Below are 20,752 nucleotides of genomic sequence, written 5' to 3' on the forward strand. Positions count from 1 at the left end.
CTCCTGATCTGTTTTGGTCCCTGCCTTCATCCCTCTCTGTTAACTCAAATGCAGGGGTGGGAGCAGGGAGAGAGTGAGCCGATGAACCAGAAGCTCCCTGCAAGACACCCACGCCCAGAAAAAGCCCCCGGAGACAAGCCCAAGAAAAGTTTATCAGACAATTCTTTGACATGGCTGTATTGTTTCAAATTCCATATTGCCTTTCCAAGCTTAGTTCAGGGACCTCTGTGCTGCAGTATGCAGTACAGATATGTCTGCTGCAGAGATGGGGTATTCCGAAATGCAACTTAGCTCTTGCCATCTTCTTATCTGTACTGCCCTTCTAGAGAACCATTTCTTGGGATGCCACGTTCTTGGCTAGTTTGGGGAAAGTGACATGAAGGCAGCAGCTCGGGTGAAGGCAGAACAGGAGCCAGTTTGAGCATGTCTACACAGTACTGCCTATCTGAATTTGAGTACTGGGAGGAGCATAGCTGTGTCACAGATTTTCCCACCAGGTACAATGCTCACTGCTACTCAGCACAGCTGATTCATAGGATTTTGCAGATTTCCTACAGCCTTCTCTGAATGGTTCTGTCTCATGCCCGTGTTCACTAATATCTACCCTGAAAAGTGTTCTTTCCCAAATGCTTGAGGAAACCATCTAATAATCTAATCTCCAGTCATTTATTAAAGGTGCACAAACTTAATGTTCCATGCATTTAAACCTTAATGCAATATTGAGACTTCATTCTATTTAACTGTTTCTGAGATTCAGAATGAGAATTAGTTCACTTGTTAATTCTATAACATTACTCCAGAGTGTGAGCTTATTTAACTCTGGAAAAATAAGAGTGTTAAAAAACATTGGCATTGCCTTCCCAAATCAGCCCATTAGGTCACTGTGTTTCCACCAGAACCTCTGCTACTCAATAAATGAGGATTAGACCCATATAATGCTTTGTGTTCCATGGAAGGAAGTTAAATATTCTTTGAACTGATACTCAGCATTTTCCAAAGTACTTTGCAAGCAATAGTCATCATCTTTTCTTTTAGAGAGAGTGCAGGAAAACGGTGCTACATAACAAATACACAAAGTGAACACACCACCAAGGGCCATGCTGCTGCTCCCCATATTGAAGGTTACTGCATCTTGCCCTTCACATAGTCCCATGTAGTTCTGTAAGAGCATCAATTCAGAGGCATGAGAGCCTATCCATTGCAATTAATCACAGTCAGGACCTGATGACTTTAGAGATGAAATACGAGTCTATCAGGCTTTTGATTTAGTGCTGCAGTTCCTGGACTCAGGTCCAAATCTGTGCAGCAGAAAACTCTTTCATTACAAGCATCAGAAATTCTACTGCTGAGCCTTGAAGGAAATATGTAATCCCAGTCTTCCCCTGAGTAAAAACTACTACTTATTTCATCAGGTGCTACCAGTCATGCCAGTGAAGAAGAGTAACCCCCACTTTTGATTGGGAGTTGTAGATTTAATTGGAACAGACTACAGATTCTATTGCACACAATTACTTTCAGCTCAAAAATTCTGTTCTTGGAAAGCACTTTCCCAAATTCCTTGACTTTATGGAAAGGTAGAGAATCCTATATTATTAAGACCATGGAAGAGAAAAAGTAATTTAATACCTAGGATTGCCACACACAGGATACCATAGAAGCAGTGTCTCTCACCAAGAGATGATTTGTCCCTCAAAATGTGGTATCAGCTTATAGCAAACACTTCTGAATCCTCTACTCATCACCTACTTGTTAAAATTGTGCTAAATTTGATAAATATTAATTAATTTAGTGTAAATTTGTTTTCCCATCACACAATCAAAAATGTGGACAAGATACTAATTCCATGAGAATACCAACCTCAAGTTAAAAAGAAAAACCACTACTCCTCTCAGAAAAAAACCCAGACAAACAAACCCCATAAAAACAACAGGATAAAAGTTGTGTCTGTTATTTTCACCTTTTATGGCTGAGGCATTGTTATTTTCTGTAATTACACAAACAAACTCTCTTTTTGCAGGATCATCTTCCATTCACTGGACATGTTAATCCCTACAGACTGGACGTCTGTTTTCATACTCTTAAGTACCCAGCTGAAGACATCTAAGACACAGTTTTTCAACTAAATTTCTGAATGTGTTTATCCATATCTCTGAGCACTTCTTTAAATAAAAAGAAATCACAACCTGAACCTCTGGTCATTTTACTCAGAAAAAAAAAAAAAAACCAAAAAAACAACACAAAAAACCCCCTCAAAACTCAATTACTGATCAGAGGAAAGAAGTCCAGCTGGAGTAACTAACTTCCTCAGCATCGCCCATAAGTGTTGTCACAGTAACAAACATCTCTGAGTGCAGTTGGAGCAGCTCCCTGGCCAGGGATCAGGTTAAAACCAGATGAGGAAAAAACCTGTGAGTAGTGTTACTTTTAATATAGACAAATTCTGCAGTTAGGTTAGCCAGTAGTGATTTGAGGAAAAGTGTGCAGCTGTAAAAAGCTGTCAGTGTTCTATCCCAAGACATGTTAAAGGGCAGGGTGAGGGGATCTCTGAGCCACGTGGTCTAGTGGAAGGAGTCCCTGCCCATGGCAGGGTGGTTGGAACCAGATCTTTAAGGTCCTTTTTAACCCGAACTCTTCTATGACTCCATAAAATATCTGCACACACAGATTTTCAGAAATTAATCAGCCAAATTTAGGAGGAGTTACTTCTTGTCAACAAAAGACTCCTTGCTGTCAGAATCATGAACATGCTAAAGCTTCTCAAAAATTGGTTACAATTAGGGAGTTTGTGTGATTGTTTTATATTAGCAATTCCTTATCGTAATTCTTCTTGAGAAGGCAAAATTATGATCAGTTCAGCCAGAGGTAGAAACTCATGATGTGAAACTTCATCCTAAATAATTACATTCTGACACAGTTGCAACAAAAGCAGAATCTCTATAAGAAAAATATTTGGCAATCTGAGCTGTGGTTACTCTGCCTTATAGGTAGATCTGCATATGCAAGCACAGAATAAACTTCTCTCCACTTCCAGAGACACTACAGTTCTAACCACTGTCCTTATCTCAAGTTCACAAGGCATTTAAAAACATAAACCAATTGTGAACTTTAAAAAAATAAAATCCTAAGTGGCTTAGAGTATGTTCTCATTACCACAAAACACCAGTTTAAATGAATACAGACTGGGAGTGTGAATACACACAGCCAGAGAATGTTCCCAGCAGTTAGACAGTAAATTGTCTGGCCAAAGTAATTTATGTGCTTGCACAGCCTTCATGGGTATTATCCTCCTCCCACACTTTGGCTGACATTTTTGAAAGTGCTTGCATTTACTTACAAGCATGTATGAAGCAAGTCATGTGCTGATTCATGAAATGTGTATCGTGAAATATTAATTAAACAGAGTGGAAGGGCGCCGGAAAAAATTGAAGCTGGGGGTATACCTACAATGTTGCACTTAAACCTAATCAGTGAAAGTTGTACCAGGCTGCAAAAAAGTATTTCTAAGGGAAATAGTGAAAGTACAATCAATTCAGGCTTTTAAACTTCAATACATTTGAACACATAGCTGGAAAATTTGCATGTAGGTACATAAAAAAAATTGAGTAATCATTTTTATATCTACTTGATTATCTGATCAGTAGTATACTGAATATGTATTTACATGAATATTGGCCTTTCTGTTACTGACAAGTGTTCAACTCAAATTATCATTTTGGCATAGTCTTCCTTTACTGCTCCTTATGGCCACTCAAAATTTCCTCTTATTAGTAATATATAATGACTATAAATTATGAAAGTTGGAGACATATTGCTGGAACTCCTATAAATTTTTTTCATTCACCTATAACAGTATTTCCCCACTCCAGGACATATCTTTTTTAATCAAAAAGTATGATTCATAGGAAAGAAGTGTCAAATAATTTTTGTTTTGTCTAAAATTTGCAAATGTTTTACATTTAGCAATTAACCATGAAAAGCATATTTAAATTAATCCTATTTAAATGAACCCAGCATATATATTTAATATAGCTGCACAGGAGAAGCAACATGGTACTATGCTAATTTTCTGTAAAACATACTTCGTTCCTTTCAAAATTACCACTCCCTGAAGTAAAACAGGAGTCCATTTTAAGTTCTGCATCATTTGAATTTGAGATGGAGCATTGAAGAAAGCTGCTTTAATTGAAGCTTAAAAGATATGGAATTGAGCCTTTAGGGAGTGTTGGGCACTTTTCTTGTCATTCTGGTTGATTGATTTGCATGATGTAGGTGGGGAATGTTGTTGATCAGGCTGTCCATTTTAATTTTGTACTGGTTGTGTCAGCTTTAAAGTGAGGGGCGAGCACACAAGATTTAGTACAGACACTGTGCTGCAGGCCAAAATAAGTAAAATAGCATTATATACACTCTTGAAAAGTGTGATATTTAAGTCAACTCAGTATATCATATGCTGCAACATGTTATTTTTAGTCTCATATTGAGCAAGTGCCTTCTCTTTTTTTCTTTTCCCAATTCACATGTGTATAAACAAGGTGGAATAAAAGTCTTTAAACCTAACATGTCACTGTCCTGGTTCCTTGAGAAGTACTGTTCTGAATTTAGCAGACAACCAACAAACCTTAATGATGAGACTTGAGATGTCCCCTAAAGGAAAAAAACCCTAAAGCTTATTTTGCTCTTCTGATTTACATTGCAGGGTAGGCCAGATTTAGCTGCCATCCTGTGTCTCACCACTGCCTGATATCCTATAAAATCACTCGAATTAAGAGAGGCTGGACCAGTCTCCTAATTTGTTGTTACATACATACCTATTGCGCTTAGACTTCTCTTTTAAAAAGGCAGAACTCTGCTCTTGCAAGTTCTTTGTGAACCATTTCTACCCAGGGGGTTTCACTGGGTAACTGTTTCTGCCTGCATTGCTTGTGACGCTGCTGTGACCGCTGTGAAAATCAAAAGCACCTTCCAACAGATGGCACACAGGCCAATTAGTGACAGCAGTGCTTCTGCCTTACCCGGTGTCCTATATGAATGGAACAAAAAGCCTTCCCTTTCCCTGTGTTATCCTACAATAGTGTTCATTAACACTCAAAAATGGGGAAAAAAAACCTGCCACCAAAAAAACAGGTCTCTCTTCCCACCCACTCCCCACCCCATGACAAGGAAAATATGTTTCAGGAGATGAGTAATAGAGCAGCTTTTTTTCTAAAGGTTAAAATCAATGCAAAACAAAAAAAAAAAAAAACCAAACAAAAAAAAAAAAAAAACCCAAAACAAAAAAAACCCCAAAAAACAAAAAGCCAAACCAACAACAAAACAAAACAACAACAACAACAAAAAAAAAAAACCAACCAAAAAAAGCCAAAAAAACCAAACACAAAAACCCCCTTAACTATACTTCTATTAAGAGGTTCCTAATGAAATGTGCAAATGCGTCAGCATTTTTGTATTCAGCACAATTCAGTCCAGTAGCACATGGGGTTATAATGTACCTAAGGGGAGAAGACATAAAGAATTAGGTCTGGAGTCTGGGGAAGTCAAAAGCTTGGCTAGACTAATTGATTTTGCAGGCTGATGTTTTAAAAACCTATACAGTGAAAATACTAATGAGTTCCTTTTTTGGCGGGATGAGAAGAAGTTCTAAATTTAACTACGAACTTCTATTAACTTTCAGTAACTATGAGGTCTTTTGCTCCAGGTATTTAGGATATAAAACAGCTGGAGAGGTTATTCTCCTATGAGCCCCCGAAAAATGTCTCAGATATGTCTGGTGCTATTTGTTGTGACAGGCACAAAAAGGCAGAGTATCCAAGAACTTAAAAGCTGAATGTTGTAGCATTGAACACACAGATGCCCAGAGTAAAATTCTACTTTCAGCTCTTGGGCTGCTTCAACAGAGTACATAAAGAAAGTTTTCCAGTTCAGGTTGTGTTGGAGAACTGTGTCAGCACATTGAATCAGGAGTGCTTGGTCACTGTTTTCAGCAGAGAGGTGCCAGTGTCAGTGGTTGGAAGTGCTCCCTACACAGGTACCTGTCCAATCTCACATCTCTGCCTCAGGTGCTCCAGAGAGGCACTTCTGTTCACTTGGGATCTGTTTCCACCAGTGTGTTCTTACATGCAAGTAAGATTTATGTCCCTTATTTCTGGATTCTAATCAGGACCAGGTACTCTCCAAGCTGTGGTTTCACAGCCCTGTTACTGCAAGTGTGAGTGTGGGCAGGAGTGGAGCTCGAGGGACATCGACTGCACATTGCCAACTCCAGGTGCAGCCCCAAGGTCTGTAGTTTGTTGTCTGGTAAACATAAAGGGTTGAGATGCAGGAGTTTTAGATTTAGTCTAAATCCCACTTTAGACTTTCTAGATACCCTTGCTGTCCCTGACTTTTCATGCTGTTCATACTTATGAACAATTCTCATGAGAAATTATTTGATGCTCTGAAAAGACTGTCATCATTCTATGGATTACACACATAGAGAAGAATTTAAAGAAATCGACTGAAAGGTGTTAAAATAATTCAGATTTATAATTCTGACCTCCTGGCAAACTCCTCAATTACAACATCCCATTTATTATTGGACTATTACATATTCCTTGTCACAAAGCTATCTTTTTGGAGGTTACTGAACTGTGTTAAAATGTTTGCCACTTTTGAGAAGAAACATAACCTACTGATTTTCTCCCTCTTTGTTACAAAACCATTTCTAAAGTTCAACATGATTTCTCAAAAGTTAGTCTTTGAGGCAGCACAAAGATATCTAGACAATGGTGTTTAGTTTTGTTCTCCCTGAATCACCTTATGATGGAATTTGCAGTGAAGCTGATGTCCTTGCAAGGCAAAAATAGGAAAACAGGCTCTGAGTTGCTACTTTAGATACTTAGATTGACTCATTCCCATCCAGAGTAAATAGGAACAAAATTTATTATCCAGGTCCCAGGCACTGCAGTCAAGCGTTCTCATTTCTAATTATTCCAAGCAGAGTGAGGCATATTTTTTCCCCAGAGTGACCAGGTGCCTAAGCAACCTTTAGAATTGCTTTAGTTAGAGAAAGAAGTCTAATCATTATATCCTACTTTCCTAGCAAAAAATAAATGCCAGCATTTCTGGATTAGACATGTGGTAAGAGTGGCATCTAATGGCTCTGAAATCTTCAGGATGGTGGAGGAGGACATACTGATTTTTAAAGGGTCACATATAGGTGTTTTGCTGTTTTATTAGGAAAGGTAGGAACAAACCAAGAATTTTGGATGCCACTAGGCATCTAGTTCCACTGGGATCTGCAGTTTTTGATGCACAGATGCATATGGAACCTGTGTGGAGCTAGTTTGCTGATGTGATGAGTTTGTGTACTCTTGGTTGACTACCACCCCTATAAATAAACAAATATATAGCACTGTCACATGTTCTTCCTTTCCTGCCTTCCACTCCATGTGAAATTTTTATAATTCTTGAATTACAATATGACATAATCACCCACATTTCCTCTGGCAGCACTATATCTCTGTAAAGCCTGATAGCTAACAAAAACTGTTTTCAAAGCAGAGCTGATCTCATTGCTGATGCTTGTCCATAAAGATGTTTTGGCATGATAAGATTCTGTATAAACTGATGTGTTTGTTATTGAAACAAACCTTAAGTTTTCATGCCTATTCAAAAAGGAAAAGAAAAAAGATGGTAACTTCTTTACTGGATGGAAATGGCAAAGCAAAAAAGATTTTGACATTTTCTAGTTGCTAAAAGACTATTATAAATATGAAAAGAAACAAATTAAGCTGATAAGAGTAGGATATTTAGCCTTTATGCAAATGATTCCTGATGCTTCTCCTCCAAACCTTTCTTTATGAGTCAGTAGCTCCAAGTACCACACACTGAACACTGCTGCAACCTGGTATGCTGCTATCTGGAAATTTCAGATTAGACTCTGTTTAAAAAATTGTCAAGGAACAGACCACAAAATAAAGAGGGGGTGGGGGGTGAGGAGAAGGGGAGGTGGCAGTAGCTGCTTACAGTGGGTTAGATAGAGGCTGCTGTTCTGGTCAGAGAATTATTTGGAGCAAAATAGCTACAGTTATAGGTAGGGAATATAAATGGAAATTTGAATGAAATATATACAGTTATATGACCCACTAATGACTCCAAAAAAGGGCGTAAGATGAATGAGTCACTGAGTTTTAAATATAGTTCCCTGCTGCAATGGTTTTATCATCAAACAAGGCTCCACTTGAATTAAAGGGGAGTGGGGGCTATATGATGGGGTCGTACAGCTATGCCTCAGTGACAGCAAAGGCAAAGGCTACACAAGTTGTTTCCATTATAAGCAATATGAGAGAGAAGCGTTTGCAAAGGGGTGACTCAGATCAGAGAGCTTTCAGTTTGACTCTGATACAGTAGTTCAGATAAATGCGCTCATTATTTTCTATAGTCTGTGACCTTTCCTGATTCATAAATAGTAACATTTATTTTTCTGCACAATATTTATTTTAACACTGTTACTATTGATTTCACTGTATTTCATCATTTGTTCCAATTATAAAGTTAGGCTCACTTACTAATATAAGATCAGCAGCTTTCTAAAGGCAAAGAAAATAGCAAAGTCGTGCTAGGATTTTAACAGCTGAGAACAGAAATAGCCTTTGACACAATGCTTTTAAACTATTTTTTTTAATTACATGACACAATTTGTTTTTAAAGAACTGTGATGTATCTTACAGACACATGTTTGGCAAAGCATGGTCATTAGAGAGGTAAAACAAACATAATGACTTCTGCTTTGCTGGCCACCAAAACAGCACAGGCAAGGAAGTGAAGAGTTTTACAAGATCCTTTGAAAATATAAACCCAGAGACAACATTACAAATGTTCTACCTATCATTTGCAGTGCTGTCTTTGAAGGTCATTTCTAATTTCAGTCATGATTTGCATGAAGTAAAAAAGTAATTCAGATAGACTGCTAAAAGGTTTGTGGGTTTAAGGGGTGATATATTGCTATACAAAGCTTCTGAGTGCTTATATGCAAAAATATGTCACAGAACTTCAAGAGATTTTCTTTGCATTTTTGAAAAAGTGAAAGGAAACTTCAAAATAATGATAAAAAGTTAACCTATTTTTTTCCCCATTTCTTCTCTCCTGCATCACATATGCATATTTCTAAAGAGATAAGAAGAATGAACTTCACTGCTGCTCTGCTGCAAACGTCTGTAGAGACAAACTTAAACAATTATTTATTTCTCAGAATAAATAAAACAAACAGCAGCTTTCTTTCCCTGGAAATTTTGGCATCATTTAGTGATAAGAAACCTCAAAAAGCTTCTGGTATTTAAAAGCTATTAGGAACCCAATCCAGCCAGCCTTTCTCCTGTCTCCAGCCTGAATGGATTGGCTGGCTCTTAGGAGCGAGCACAGCATGAGAGCACAGGGTTTGCCCCTTGGCGTGGGTGACTGCTGTGCAGCATTGCCCAAGCTCATCCTGCCACAGCAATAGAGCTCAGAGTTTAAGCTGCCCTTCAATCCCTGCTTTAGCACAAGCTGTTTATAAGCTCTCTGGTAGCTTGTTAATGGAACAGTTTACATTGATTATAATGACACCAAAGAAGTAATTAAGGGGGAATATTTTAACTGTACCTGAATTTAACTTGCCCTGTGTTGCTATGCAGATTGCCTGGTGTGTATATAACCTCACCTTGAGAACATATTTGTAAAGGTAGAACGTAAAAGATAAAAAAGTAGATAAAAGTAGTACGGAAACATAACAATATTATATGTGAGAGGGGGCATGTCTGGCTGATTTTTTCCTGTCAATACCAAGACAACTGTTATCTGCAAGAGTTTCTTTGAGTTAGCATGTTCAATAAATTCAACCTTGGCAACTGTGCTGACAACCAGCATTAAGGTTATAGACTTTAGATTATAAAAATCTTTTCTCCCACCTATTGTGAAATTCAGGAAGTGCAGCTCAAAGAAATGGAAGAGATACAGCAGGCCTGAAGCAAATGCTGAAGAGCTTGTGATCTCCCTGTGCTTATTTATGTGATGAGTCCCAACAACAACATTGGCATTTCCTGCAAGTCACATTTGTCTGGGAGTCTTTGGAGATTTGTGACAGAGAGGACAATGCATCCTTTTGTCTGCAACCTGTGCATGCCTTTTAGGGGTTTCATGGGTCTGTCCTGGTATCCCTTGCAGTTAAATATCTCAGTGTCTCTTCCACAAGCTGGGATAATTGCCACCACAGAAGATGTGTGTGTTATATGTTTAGACATATGCTCATGAAAATCCAATCTTTTTAAGGGCATGCAGTTTCAAATAACCCACTTTCATAATGTTCATAACTTAGTGTGGAATTAAATAAGATTTGTAATCCATGCTGTAACAGGAGTATTTAGTACATAGAATATTTTGTGGGGTACCTGCTGTAGAATGCTATTGCCATTAACTTTGCAACTCTAAACTTCATGCAAAAATTTGGTTGATACCTGCAGTACCAAGTGCCTAAATATTAATGGAACTAGCACAGATTTTCACATCAAAAGCATGCAAATATTCAGAATGAGTTATTTACTTTTTTATAGTGAAGACCTAGAAAAAGAGTCTTAAGTAAAACATTATAGCTCTAATTTTTTGATGGACTTATTATAAGGAGCTTGGTGAGTTTTGTTAAAGAATTATTTGAAGAAATTGACAGTGGTGATCTATATAACACTGGGGCAAAACTCATGCTGTTTTCATATGAAGGTAGATACTTTTGAAACATTTCTTGTGTACTTTGTATAACAAAGAGAACTTGTTTCAATATAATATTTCATGATGAAAATAACATTTTGCCAAGGGTATAAAACATGAAGTTTGATTTTCATTAAAATTTTCGGTCAGGAAGGCCTTGGTATATATTAAAAATCAATAACTGTTTCAGTCTGTTTTTAAATCTTATTTATTTCTATTCTAACAGAGGGTGGGAATAAGAAGCCCCCTGGTGAAAAAACTAGTATCTTTGTGTTGAAATGGGTATTAAAAATCACATTATGTACTTAGGGACTCAAAACTGTACATGTTCAGGTGCTTTATTCTGTGCCCATAAAGAGTCCCATGAAAACTGAAGAGGACTGTTCATATGCATGAAGTTAAAACACATTTCTACACAGTTGAAAGTTTAAGATCTGGTTTAAAAAATTCATTATGGAACCATAATTTTATTGCCTTTATATTTCCAGTGAAAAGAACATTTGGTATAGTATTTTGGGTTTTTTTTTCATATCAGACAAAACTGCTCTGGAACTCTACACATCATAGGAGAGAAATGAAATGCAGGAAATAAAAATCACTGTCAGCCCAACTGTGCAAGTTTTCTGTGGGACATGTTTTTTCAGTATCTTGAAGTCACTCCTCCAGATTGTATTTCAGGGACAATATGAGAGTTTAGACTTAGAAAGTGACACCAGGATCCAAGCACTGGAAAGCATTGCCTGTCAGTCACTTCTGAGGACAACTTGAAAATGATTAATGCAACAAAATAAATTGAGCATGAACTCAAACGACTTGGTAAGGCTGAGTCATAGCAAAAAATTTCTATGAAGCTGACTGGCTGAGAAACCAGGCCTTTCTGTTTCATAACGGCATAAACTACTTTTTTTAAACAGTCAACAGTGCTGTTTTCTGGAAATGCAAAAAATCTTCCTCTACACAGAAGACAGATTTGTGATTTACTCCACTTTAAAATGCAGGCAAAGGACCATATCTGCCACACACTGTATTTTTAATTTATTTTATCATTTTCAAAAATGCAACATGAGGAAATGCCTTGAAAAATAAATAGCTCAAAAGGAAAAAGACAATTTGGCCCATAGATGAGTGGGGTTCCAGATGTAATTCTAGGGGGTTTTTGCTGAAAGGAAATGACCTTATAATTAATATAAGATGGTATGATCAACCAAATAAAACTTTCCGTTTCTGAAAGTGCAACATGGGGGTTTTGAGCATATGGAAGGGAGGAAAACACTTTTATTACAGTCATACATTTAGCCGAGAATGAGCAAATAGATTATATTTAAAGAATGCTTTTTCTGGTGACTGGGAGTAAGGCTCAGAAACAAATCCTTTTAACCACTATTATTAGCCATCTCAGAGGAGAGAGGGAGATATTTTATCTGACTCTGCCCCAGTTTGAAGACCTCTCAGTAATTTTAAGAAATTGAAGTAAAACTACATGAAACTCATTTGTCCTAATTTCTAGGGCCTACTAAAGAGATCCATATTGCAAATCTAATCTAATCTAAGGAACGATGCTTTAGAGGGCTAGTCCCCTGCTCTCAAACATAAAGATTTCTTCCCACCAGCTCTTCTCCTTTGCCCTAGAGAGGTTGGGATTTTATTTTATATTTCAAATATAAATGAAACTCTATCATCTTAATAGAAGCTGGGAACATTTAAAATTCAAGATATAGTTTCTACATAATGGCAGAATTGTATTAAGGCACAACTCACAAGCACCACTTTCTTTTCTTGCTGCATTTATTCATTTGGTGACAATCTAGGTGTGGTCTCCTAATTCAATTTACATTCAGTTAAATGGCCAAAGAAAAATGGGTGGTTGTTTGTTTGTTTGCTTGTTTGTGGTGATAACCTTCCAGAAAATTCTCTTCTTCAGAAAATTGCCACCTATGTTTTCAGTACCCTGGAAAACTGATGGAAATTACCATAAATATGTGTCAGTTAGAAAAAAAAATAGGAAGTGTGTGAAATTGTAGTATAGCATTTCCTATGATAGCACCATGAACTCATGAAGCTTTAAGAAATAAAATCTAAAATGAAATAAATCCCATGGTGTCTTGAGTGGTTTTGAAAGTGTTTGAGCTGGGAAAACCATTAGTCTTTAACAGCCAAAAATACTGTGGATTTCTGCCAAGCTTGTCTTTCTAGGTTTGTATCAATCCATATTTTCCCTGTCTTTCTGATGGCTACTTGCCTTCTCAGTACCTTAACTCAAGGGTAAGGAATAAAGCTATACTTGGCTAGCAGGCCAGACTGATAAGTCAATACAAATTGCTATCTTGGAGGCCAAAAATAACTTTCTTATAATGGAATCGTGGAATTTTATTTAAATTGACAACTAGTACTTATAGCAAGTGTCCATGTTAAAAAATAATGTTCTGGATACTACAGGCACAGAGGACACAGCAGAGCTCAGGCATTACTTCCAGTGACATCCAGTCAAATGGATACACTGTCCAAGGTAGCCACAAAATTTGCAGGTTTCTATTGAATTCTGAAGTGAACCCAAGAAAGCAGATTTTGTAGAGAGAAGTAAAATTTCATTAGTTGAACTGACCATGATATGCTTAGTCAAAGAACCTATTCAGTGTACACCAGCAATGTGTGTTGCATCTTTCTAAACAGAAAATACATTGCTTCCATTTCTGGCTACATTGTGGGAATTTAATAGGTCATTAACAGTGCCTGACGATTGAAAAGAACAGCATAAAACTCCTGCTCAGCCCTGCTCACTTTCTAGCACTACAAGTAAAGAACATCACAATCTCTCTTTGGATGCAAAAGGAAATATCTCTTGAATAAAATCAACACTTGAACTGGTGTGAACCTCAGTAGAAAGATACCTGTGAGTAATTTTGTGCATGAGTATGCTGTTGTGGGGCAGGAGTGCTGCTTTGCAGGTGGGTAACTCATGGATGAGTCAGGAGCAACTCAGGTGACAAACCTGCAGGAAGTGTAATTCACAAAAACCCTTCACACTTAAACTGCCTTCCAAAGAATGTCTGTCTGCAGCAGCAAGTACTCTGACATCCACAGCAATAAAAGTCTTTGCAAATCAGAGAGCTGAGATCAGTCAGACCACAAAAGCAAAGCCTGTGAAAGTGGCCTCAAATTACTAAAAGAAAGTCACAAACAAAATGATCATTCTCAGAAAGAGCTGGGGAAAAACAACCCCACAAAGCAAAAACCCCCAAAAGAAAAGACAACAAAACAAAACGCTCTCAGAGTCCTAGCACTTCTGAGAGTTCATAAGGTTCTGGAAATACTGCTGCAGGTTTTGTTTCCTTTTTTTTCCCTCTAAAAAGGGAAGAAAGAATGACATAAACATAAAAATAGCTTTTAGGCTGACAAGAACTAGTTCACCGGGATAACTGCAGGACTGTTTTCCCCGCTCTGCCGAGGAAGATGCTGATGCGCCTCTGCACAGGTCCTGTGCCGCCCTCTGCTGCCCGCCGCCCGTCCCCGCTTCCCCGCCGGGGAGAGAGGGAAAATGCCATGTCTGCAGGAGGGGAGAGAGGGAAAATGCCATGGCTGCAGGAGGGGAGAGAGGGAAAATGCCATGGCTGCAGGAGGGGAGAGAGGGAAAATGCCATGGCTGCGGGAAGGGAGAGAAGGAAAATGCCATGGCTGCAGGAGGGGAGAGAGGGAAAATGCCATGGCTGCGGGAGGGGAGAGAGGGAAAATGCCGCGGCTGCGGGAGGGGAGAGAGGGAAAATGCCGCGGCTGCAGGAGGGGAGAGAGGGAAAATGCCGCGGCTGCGGGAGGGGAGAGAGGGAAAATGCCATGGCTGCGGGAGGGGAGAGAGGGAAAATGCCGCGGCTGCGGGAGTGCCGATCCTGCCCGTGCTGCTCTGGGCACCTCGGCTGGCGCTGCACAGCCCTGCACCTCCGGGAAGACGCATTCCTGCGCTTGCTGGAGGTGTGCCCGGCGCATAAACCCGGACCTGGGTGTCCCCGGTTATCCCGCAGCTTCCTCTTTCCTGAGCAAAGCAGGTTTTTATAAAGCTCCACATTTCCAGCACTCAAGTTCTCTGTGGAAATACCCTAAACCTGAAGCTTTCAATCAAGCAAGAAACTGTGAACTGGAAGTCTGGAACTCTAAGCAAGCAGAGCCTTTTCTGCGTCCAACAACGCCTTTGGAAGAGATCCACGCTGCTGTTTGCATTGCAGGGCAGCCGACCAGCCTTAGTCATGGGCCAGGAACCTGTTTACACTAGGTTGCAGCATGGTAATAACAATTTACGACTCCTGGAAATGAAGGGGTTTTGATTTGGGTGGTTTTTTGGTTTTGTTTTAAACTATGTGACATTAGCTGTAAAGAAAACAGTGGAATTCCCAGCTGTGTTAGCCCTGGTAAACTGAGCTGAGGGGTTGTTGTTGCTGATGCTCCTGTTAAAAACAAAATATAAATTTCCTATCTAAGGATCTCATTCCATAACTCCATTTTTCCTCTCTCAAATCCTTTCTGATGTATATTGCAGCCCTCACACTGCACAGTTCCTTTTCAATACCATTTTCAAAAGTTTTGCCTTTTTCTTTTCAGAAAGCAGTTTGCCATTTTCCAAGGATGCTCCCAAAAAACTCTGCTCTGTTTTGCTACTTATCTTTGTTATGATGATACACTTTCATAAGTGTTTGAGCCTTAAAATGTAGATCAAATTAGATTCTCTGCAGTGAGGAAGCAATGTAAATTGAGATGAGGACTTGAGAGACATGTTTGCTGCTGGAGGTCCTTGGCTGTTTGGCAGCCAGCAGAGCTCAAAACTGAGCAGAGATGAGTTAACATCAGAGAGGAGAGCCAGAAGCCCTGAAAGAAAGAGGAGGAATAAGAGTGTGACCACTGAATCATGTGGCATGTTCCTGTCTGTGTCTGTCACGATGGGAGGAGGTGTGTTATTGAGCAAGCCACGCTGTTTCTCATTGCCTGTAATTACAGATACACCCATAACTGCACACACAAGCTTATCACAAAGAGGATTTCACCTCCCTTTGGACATGAGCAATACTACTATGAGTTTCTGTCACAGGCAGCACCTTTGTGCGGATGGAATTAGGTAGAATTCTCCAGAATGCTGTAAAGTCTTTAGTTTTCTAGCTACTGTGATAATCTTTTCTAAATTGTTCAGTACTGTAGCTCAGATACCAGTTCTGGGTCATCTCGTGTAAGAGTGACCCTCTTCACTCTCAGGAATCCCACAATGATAGCAACATTTTTGGAAACATGTGGTCATAACAGGAAGTTAAACACACAATAATCCTGTCTCTACCTCACTACTCTTTGTACACAGGCAGAGTCTGGGGAAAAAGAGCAGCTCCTAGTCACATATAGATCATCTGTGTTTGGACAGTGCCATGTGCACAGTGCCACATGCACTGAGATTGCAGGACCAGCCATCATTCCATCTCCTTGGCTGGTAGGTCTGAGGATTTACCTCCCCTGCAGCCCTGAGGGGGTTCAGATCCTAGATCCAAATGAGGCATATTTAAAAAACAAACAAAAAGCCATCTGTTCCTGTATAAGCTGAGAGCAGAGACTTCAAGACCTGCAAGTTGTAACTGCTTATGACTTATTTCTGGTGAAGTCAGGACCTGTCCTACATGTCCATAGCCAGTGTTTATGGCTGTCATTTTTCTAGCCAAGAGCTAGATTCCTAGATTTTCCCAGCTGCCAACTGAGTCCTTGGACTCCTTGGCATACCTTCTGTGCTAATCATTTGACTCCCTGATGAGGCTGTCAGTGTGCATAAGGACTTGCTGGACTGGCGGCTTGGGGTCCAATCCATTTCTTCACTGAAGATAAGAGGAAACTTTTTCCTGACATTGCTAAAAGTGCAAAGGGACCACAGCAAAATGAGGGAGACTACGCTCCACATTTTCTTTCATAGCCTTCGTAGCTCCCTGAAACTGGGTAAAGAGGTAGTTCTCCTTTACCGCTGAGCAATAAAATCATCACAGCCAAGTAAAATTAATATTTTTTTGGTGACATTTAATGAAAAATAGCTGGATCAGCAAAGCATATCAACAGGCTTGATCAAATACTTATAACACTTACTGATATTTTCTAGTTTTGTTTTCACATTTCCCTAAGATAATGAATGGGAACAGGGTAAATACATGCACAAATTATCAACTGAGGTGCGTTGCATAAGTTTAATATGGGTTTTAAACATGCTTTAATGAGCAGTTTGAAGGTTGCTACCCCACTGACTTCTAAATGTTAGGCTCAAGATCAATTTTATGCTCTTCCAGTTTACTCTGAAGTACACAGTAATTATTCCTATTTTTATCAGCTAACAGCTAACAAAATTATTTGATGCTATTTCTTCCATTTGTTTCCAATATAGGAATAAGATTTCCCCCACATGCGTTTGGCTGCATTAAACCTTAATTAGAAAAATGAAAGAACAGATCTTTGAGAATTCAGTTAACATTTGCTAGCACTTCATTAACTAATGCCAAATGCAGGAAGGAAGCAAACATTCCATTCTTTAGGAAAATGAATGAATGTTAGTACATTATTATATGGAAAAAATAACATAGGAAACATTATCACAGGTAGAAAGTGTATTATTCCATTCTGATACTAGAGGAGAGGGAAAGCAAACTCTAACTTCAGTTTTGACCAGCTCATACAGTTGTTTTACCACTGTTGTTTTACGTTGAAATTTGCATTGTACTTGTTTCCAACAGCAAGAAAAAACACCTGGGTCTGAGTTTACCCCTTGCTTTCCCTGGCTGTAGCAAGCACTGCCCAAGGTAGGGGTGACTTCAGCTCTGCCTGCCCCCACTGTGCTTGCAGACCCCGTGAGGTGCTGGGGTGCGCTGGTTGGCCTGGCCACACTGTGCTTATTGCTGCCACTGAGTGACCTGCGTGGATACAGCCAGCCCTGGCTGCCCAGAGCTGTGACTTTTTCATCCACAGAGTCATGTGGAGAGTCATGCTGCAGATAACCTAGCACTGGGAAGTGAGTGCCAGCCTCTGAACAGCTGTGATCTCCAGAGATAAAACCCGGCAGCCTTCCTCTGCTCCCAGTTATCAACATCAACCAGCCACTGAGTGGGACCTTTGTTGGCCACAGCCGTGCTGAAATCCAGTGTCAAATGCTGCTGTGATGGCTGTGCCTCCATGATGATCCCTGCCTTCCCTCTGGCCTTGGGACTGGTGACTGGGCAGTGAGCTGCCCTGCACACATGTAGAACAACACACCCATGTATATCTCATCATCTGCATGCAACAGTTTAAAAAGCTGAAATACCAATAGTCACAGCATCCAAAACAGAACTACTGTAAATATTGAATAGTTACTGTAGTTCTGTTTTTCGGGATAAATAAATCTTGAGAGTCACAGGGAGCTCCAATAACAGAGGCTATTCAGTTCAGAAAGGAACAGGGGTGTAAATGTCATGGCCTTTTAGGGACTGCATGCTTTGAAGGAAGATGGCATCACAACATTGTCCTTTACCTCTTCTTTTCTCTTAGAGCTTTCCTGAACCTCAGTGCTTTTGTGCTTAGCTGAAAGGAAAATCCACATGAACATCATTCACTGGGTTCCTCAAACCCATAACGCTGTAATGCTCTCTGACTATGTTTCAGGATCAAGACAGGACCTTTTATTTCCTCACCCCAATGTATGGCCTGATGAGAGTAGGTGCAACTTCATTTCAAGGGCTTTAACTTTTCCTAGTTTGTTACAGTGCTAAATATCTTTGAATCACAGCAATAAACAAAATGTCCAGCACCTTGTGATAACAAATACCAAAACTACTGCTGTGGAAGATGGACCTTCAGAATTCATCAGAGTAGGATTTAATTTATAATTGCATTTTCCATGCACAACTTTCAGTAATCTGCTGATATTTGTATTGCTAAAGAAATGTTCACAGGGCTCAGTTGCTCAGCTGGATTCCTGCATGTTCTTAAGAAAAACAAAAACTGGAGGCAATTAGTGTCTGTAAGTATCTGAAGCAGATGGATCCAGGCTTTTGTCAGCAGTGCTGAGCAATAAGATAATGGGCAGAAAATGTCACTCAGGAAGTTCCACCTGAATATGAAGAAGAACTTCTTTACTGTGCAGGTGACTGAGCACTGGAACAGGTTGCCCAGAGAGGTTGTAGAGCCTCCCTCACTGGAGATATTCACAAACCATATGTATGGAATTCTGTGCAATGTGCTTGAGCATGGAGATTGGAGCAGATGACCCACTGTGGTCCCTCCCAACCTGACCCATTCTGAGATTTTGTGAAATATCACCCTGGGAAAGGCTGGTCACTGGAGAAATGCCTCTCTGCCTGGTTAATCTGTAACCTGTCCACTGGAAATACTCACACTAGGAAAGGCTGATCATCACTGAGTGCTGGGCTGGTACTTCACACACAGGTTTGTGGTACTCCTGATGGTTGCTAAGCAGTAATCTATGTGAATTTGAGGAGTCTCTTTGGAGGAGAAGGATGATTTAGGTGCTGTACAGAGGTAGTGTAACCCTGTGGCTTTTTCATCTCTAAGACAACTGGAACATACAAACTGAGTGCACAAGCAGCAGGAAACTGGCATTTACCCTGTACCAGATCCTGTCCTGGAAGAAAAAGGGCATTTCTAAAGGCATAAACCTTTGCAGGACCAATTAGCAAGGAAGCCTGTAGATTCTTCCTCCTGCTCTGCACCTGCCTGGGCCCTGCTTGGTGCTGGAGGAAACAAGTGGGAAAGGCTGCATCAAGTGCACTCCAAGGCATAATAGCTCTGAAACCTCTCAAGCATTGCTCCAGGAAAAAAGGGAAGGGAGGGGGCAGAACACACCTTCAGCTTTTACCTTTTCTATATGCCTTGTTCCACGGAATGAACTGATATGAAATAGTAGAGTAGCCTTAAAAGAACAGCTACTCTTTCTTTTTAAAATAGATGTAATTATTTACAAAATGAGTCCAACACTGATTCAGTGACAACCACAGCATTACCAATGGTCCCAAAGGTAAAGCCACAGCTTAGACTGGATGTATGTGCATGAAAACTTAATTGTTTATTGAAGCCAGTGATAATTTCAGTGGCTTCATCTTATGATATGTGGATAGAAAACCTAGTGGCAAAGCCACTGGGAAAGAAAGGACAAAAGTAACCTTCACTTTGAGGTTGTATTTTGTTTTGTTCTTTTTTTTTAGGTTTCTGCCTCAAATCAAAATTGGTTAATGAAGTCCTTCACTGTGAACAGTAGGTCAATTACTGTAAGGATGACATTTGTCTCTAATGAAGTGAATCTTACTGCAATTGCTCCTGCTCAAGGATATTCTAATAAATGAAGTCTTGCATCCTGATGAATTTCAAGCATATTAGAAAATTGTGAATAAATAAAAAATCCCAAAATATTTTTTAATTATGCAGGGATTTTCCCCAAAGTGAATCCATCTCATACAGGAAAGTGGCTTTAAATACCTGGTCATTTAAGAAGAACCATTTCCAAAGGGAGTATTAGAAAATTAATCTTTTGCAGATGCTACACTCATGGCATCAATTAATTAAAGAAGCTGGAAATCAGTGCAACTTTAGTACAGAAATAGTTAAAAAGCTATTAAAACACAAGCATCTTAAATAGAATGTCTGATTTGTTTTTTCTTCTTGTTTATACCAGTGTAAATCCAAAATTGGACTTTGGGTTATAAAAACTTCCTGAAAAATAATCTTTTCTATTTGCACAATTAAGACTGTGAGATGAAACATACCTCAGGCAAAAGCCCCTTAGTTATTGTGAAGTATAAAATCATCACTGAGATAACTGGAGCTGTACTGATAAATCCCAGCAGAGTGCCTGAACCATCCAAGTTTCAAAGCAGAAAAGAACTGTGGTTTGACACCTGCCTATTCTATAGATATTTCAAAACCCATGTGACTTCACCTGAAAATAAAATGAGCCAAATCCAAATTCTTCAGATATTCTCCTTGCTAACCTGCCAATCTCAGTTATCCCATTCTCTGATTCTGATTTCTGCATTTAATACCAAGT

The 20,752-nt window shown here is 39.4% G+C and overlaps 1 protein-coding gene across 3 annotated transcripts in view; it reads right to left on the reverse strand.

Moving 5' to 3' along the window:
* PTPN3 (protein tyrosine phosphatase non-receptor type 3) overlaps positions 1 to 20,752 on the reverse strand; it is a 158,404-nt gene that overhangs the window by 120,259 nt on the left and 17,393 nt on the right. The gene's annotated exons all lie outside the window — the stretch shown is intronic.

The sequence above is a fragment of the Ammospiza nelsoni genome, chromosome 1, assembly GCF_027579445.1.
Source record: "Ammospiza nelsoni isolate bAmmNel1 chromosome 1, bAmmNel1.pri, whole genome shotgun sequence".
Taxonomy (NCBI): domain Eukaryota; kingdom Metazoa; phylum Chordata; class Aves; order Passeriformes; family Passerellidae; genus Ammospiza; species Ammospiza nelsoni.